Source organism: Clupea harengus, chromosome 7 (assembly GCF_900700415.2).
Source record: "Clupea harengus chromosome 7, Ch_v2.0.2, whole genome shotgun sequence".
Lineage (NCBI taxonomy): Eukaryota > Metazoa > Chordata > Actinopteri > Clupeiformes > Clupeidae > Clupea > Clupea harengus.
The window spans coordinates 25,034,101-25,039,038 of record NC_045158.1 but is presented as its reverse complement, the minus strand read 5'-3'; the positions used below and the strand labels follow the sequence as shown (position 1 = coordinate 25,039,038).

At 43.2% G+C, this 4,938-nt stretch overlaps 1 long non-coding RNA gene across 1 annotated transcript; it reads right to left on the bottom strand.

Annotated features, from left to right (window-relative positions):
- Positions 1–1,258: 1,258 nt before the first annotated feature.
- LOC116221136 lies at positions 1,259–4,022 on the bottom strand. The gene is made up of 2 exons (XR_004164040.2): positions 3,182–4,022; positions 1,259–3,115 (listed from the first exon to the last, which is right to left on the bottom strand). It is a non-coding gene; the product is annotated as an uncharacterized LOC116221136 (long non-coding RNA).
- Positions 4,023–4,938: the final 916 nt, after the last annotated feature.

Here is a 4,938-nt window from a genome sequence, read left to right as displayed (position 1 = left end):
AACTGACATTAAAGATCCAAATGCAACCTCACGTGTCACAGAATCCATCTATTATTTTTTTTCCTCCTTTCTTCTGCCTCATCTTCACTCAGCCCCTCTCATGCATCTGGTGTTTCAGTCTTTAAAGATTCTGTGCCACCAAAATGTTTTAACGTTAAATAAGCACATACACGTGAAAGAGAAAAGATGTCCGCCTAACAGAGTTAGACTGGTGGATTTTAGAGTTGGCTTTTGTATTAGCTGAGTAGATGAACTCAAACTGTTACATGGGAACCTAAGGTTGGTTAATTAGCGCTGAGACATCCACTCAGCATGCTAACAAACCACGTGCTCTGTCAACATTCACTCAGTATATTAGCGTAGTATAGCACATTAACACATACACTCATTGTGGTAGTTTGGCATAAAATAATTTGCTTGGCGCACTATCTTAGGCTGCTAGACACATAGTTAGTATGTTAACTTAGCATAAGCCAATTAGATATAGGCAGTGTGATGAGATCCAGTTAGCCTAGCGCTTAGCATTGGCCAGTTAGACACAGGCAGTGTGATGATATACAGTTAGCCTAGCGCTTAGCATTGGCTAGTTAGATACAGGCAGTGTGATGATATACAGTTAGCCTAGCGCTTAGCATTGGCCAGTTAGACACAGGCAGTGTGATGATATACAGTTAGCCTAGCGCTTAGCATTGGCTAGTTAGATACAGGCAGTGTGATGATATACAGTTAGCCTAGAGCTTAGCATAGGCCAGTTAAATACAGGCAGTGTGATGATATACAGTTAGCCTAGCGCTTAGCATTGGCCAGTTAGATACAGGCAGTGTGATGATATACAGTTAGCCTAGCGCTTAGCATTGGCTAGTTAGATACAGGCAGTGTGATGATATACAGTTAGCCTAGCGCTTAGCATTGGCTAGTTAAATACAGCCAGTGTGATGATATACAGTTAGCCTAGAGCTTAGCATTGGCTAGTTAAATACAGGCAGTGTGATGATATACAGTTAGCCTGGCGCAGGCCTTTTGCAGAGTTTTAATCTGTGAGCCCAGCACACTTCTTTAGCTTCACCAAGAGGCTACCGTTCTTCACCATAGAATCAGAATCAGAATCAGAATCAGAATGGGATTTGCCATCAACATAACCCCCTCATGTTCGCACACAACATGCAACATTTTTGTGAAGGAACATACACATCACTCTGTGTGAGTTGAGTGACCTTTTAGTTTTATTGAAAGTGACTAACATCCAAATCCATTTTGCATCTGCTAGAAATGTAATTCATATCAGGAAGTGGAGTAAAGACGATGCATGCCTATATGTGTGTGTGTGTGTGTGTGTGTGTGACTGCTGTGAGACAGTGTAAGTGAGAGGACGTAATCATGTAATCACCATAGATGCATGACGACTGCAGTGTTGTGTATTTGTGAGCTCGTGTGACGCTGTGGGACTATTGGGTAAACGCATGGACAGGGAAGCATGAGTCCACTGGTGCATGATCTGATCTGGTGTCGTGGACGGTACAGGATGACGATCCCTCGTGTAAAATAGTGAACTGACGGTCAGTACAGGTGCTTCATTTGATGTCTTGCTACCCTTGTGATTCTGCGCCTAAAGGCATTTCACTCGTCACCTCACTGACATCCTTAAAGGGCATGTCCCTGGTCACCTCACTGACATCCTTACAAAAAATGAGAAGTTGTAATACATCATTAAAGGAAAACATCACAGTTTTTTTCTAAATCAGTGCTACATCCCTATAGTAGCCAAATGCATTGTGAGTGGTCCAAGTGCATTTACTCATTCTGCAGTAACCTATCGTGTTCTGCAGTAAGATCTTGTGTTCTGCAGTAACGTATTGTGTTCTGCAGTAACGTATCTTGTTCTGCAGTAACGTATTGTGTTCTGCAGTAAAATATCGTGTTCTGCAGTAAGATCTTGTGTTCTGCAGTTACATATCGTGTTCTGCAGTAAGATCTTGTGTTCTGCAGTAACGTATTGTGTTCTGCAGTAACGTATCTTGTTCTGCAGTAACGTATTGTGTTCTGCAGTAAAATATCGTGTTCTGCAGTAAGATCTTGTGTTCTGCAGTTACATATCGTGTTCTGCAGTAAGATCTTGTGTTCTGCAGTTACATATCGTGTTCTGCAGTAAGATCTTGTGTTCTGCAGTAAGATCTTGTGTTCTGCAGTAACGTATTGTGTTCTGCAGTAACATATTGTGTTTTGCAGTAAGACCTTGTGTTCTGCAGTAACGTATCGTGTTAAGAGTTCAGTATAATGGGATTCCACACCTGTGCTTGAAGCATCCAAAAGGGAGGAGTTGTAAGCATAGCACCACTAGCAGTCTGCACAGCATAGCCTCACTAGCAGTCTGCACAGCTCTTTCCCTCATCATTGCAATGACCTATGGGGCTTAAGGTGACCTTTCCCCATTGGGATAGTGCTGTATATGTAGTGGTCTGTAGAGGACCTATGGGGCGTAAGGTGACATCTACCCATTGGGATAGTGCTGTATATGTAGTGGTCTGTAGAGGACCTATGGGGCGTAAGGTGACATCTACCCATTGGGATAGTGCTGTATATGTAGTGGTCTGTAGAGGACCTATGGGGCTTAAGGTGACCTTTCCCCATTGGGATAGTGCTGTAGACGTAGTGGTCTATAGAGGACACCAGCGAAATTGAACTCTTTGTGTAAATCATGATTGACTGATCTAGGGTGACCATATGCAAACACACCAAATGCAGAACAAGTAATACGTTTGTGTGGGACAATGTGGGACATGTTACCAACACTGAGAGGTAACTTAAAACTTTGATATAATGTCTAACTGAATAATTTGTATTCTGCCTTTCGACTTGTAAACACCTGTACTTTGTCCTCTAGTCGATTCCACAGCACCGGGCAGTAAAAGACACAGGATTGGACTACAGCTTTTGCTACATGAAAGATAGAATCTTTATCTGAAAAAGTTTGTGCAAGTTTGGTTTTTGTGTCATAGCAGAGGAGTTCCACGTCTGCACGGCCATTGGCTGAAAGCTTTTAGAAAACCTTGGCTACGTTGCATTTGTATGAGCCAGAGTGCTGCTTCTGACCTAGCGCTATTAGATAGAGTAGAAACTACTGAGCTAGCGCTATTAGATAGAGTAGAAACTTCTGACCTAGCGCTATTAGATAGAGTAGAACCTACTGAGCTAGCGCTATTAGATAGAGTAGAAACTACTGAGCTAGCGCTATTTGATAGAGTAAAAACTACTGACCTCGCGCTGTTAGGATGCAACAGCACAAGCAGCTCATGTGCCGGGCAGGTAACAGAACGCATTCATCTGTTCTCATTTTTTACGACAATTAAAAACCAAATAACAAATTAGAAATATGGGACATTTTTCTCAATACGCGAGACAAAGGGACAAAATGCCGTGAGGTACAATGCAAAGCGGGATACCTAGTCACTCAAGGTCCATCCTCCAGGTCTGTAACTCTTCAGACTGACACCTGGTCACCCAAGGTCCATCCTCCAGGTGCATGTCACTCTTCAGACTGCTGTGTGTGATAGGAGTGGTCTCAAAGAGAAAAGCCTCCACACTGATGTGCATCTCTGCTAACACACTCCACACACACACACAGTTCACAGCCAGGTACTTCTGAATTGATCCCATAGGCCTGCCTTCATTTAGTAGATGGGAGGAACACTTGAGACGGGGTCTGGCAGGAGGTGCTGTTTGGTGTGTAAGTGTGAGGAGGGGAGACCAGAGAGACACCACTCACTTGAGAGGGGAGACCAGAGTGACACCACTCACCTGAGAGGGTCGGGGGTAGTGAAGGGTAGTCCAGCTAAGCAAGGGGGTTGGCACCATGGAACCCAATCAGACAGATGAGAACTCTGAAACACTCTGGAACTCTGGAACACAGTTCTGGCATGGACCCATTCCAGAGAGAGCTGTTCTCTGGAGAACCGACCATCAGGATGTCAGATAGAGATGTGACAGATGGGCCTGAGGTACCCGTGAGTTTGTACTGAGAACCCAACACAGGGTGTTTCTCTCCTAGTTCGGAGGCCAATATGACTGCATCTTCATCTTATGTCATAGTAACTCACCGGACAGAATTCTCTCAGTGTCCAGAGACAGATGTCACTCAGCCAAAGCTCTTTCTTATCTTTTTATCTGCTCTCAGACATCCTTTGTAAGATATGTAATGAATGAGCCACTAAACTTGTGATGGTACCTCTCGTTCTGTTAGCATTAAAGATACAGTTGTCTATATGACTATTTGACCCTGCTGTGTCTCTTTGTCTGTGTTTGTGTGTGTGTGTCTGTGTCAGTGTGTCCGTGTGTCAGTGTGTGTGTGTGTGATGTCTGTTGGTTAGTGTTTATGTTTGTTAGTGTTTGTGTTTGTGTTTGTTAGTGTTACTGTTTGTGTTTGTTAGTGTCACTGTTTGTTTGTGTTTGTAAGTGTTACTGTTTAGTGTTTGTTACTGTTAGTGTTTATGTTTGTTAGTGTTTGTGTTTGTTAGTGTTACTGTTAGTGTTACTGTTAGTGTTACTGTTTGTTAGTGTTACTGTTAGTGTTTGTTACTGTTAGTGTTACTGTTTGTTAGTGTTACTGTTAGTGTTAGTGTTTGTTAGTGCTACTGTTAGTGTTACTGTTAGTGTTTGTTAGTGTTCCTGCTCCGGTCACGCTGAGGCAGATCTGGCCCAGTTCAGAGCCTGAGCTGTAATCTGAGAATATGAGTGAATATGAGTGAATATGAGTGCACACACTCCTGCACCCGGGTAATCTGCTCACCACTGCCTCCTAATGGTAATACTGGGTATTGTTTATTCCTTTGCCTTTACAAGTCAGGGTGCAGAGTGGTCTATTGTTTGAGCCTGTTAAAACTCAATGAGAGCCAGTGAGCCACACATACACTTGTGACATGAACCCATCTATACATCTTTTAT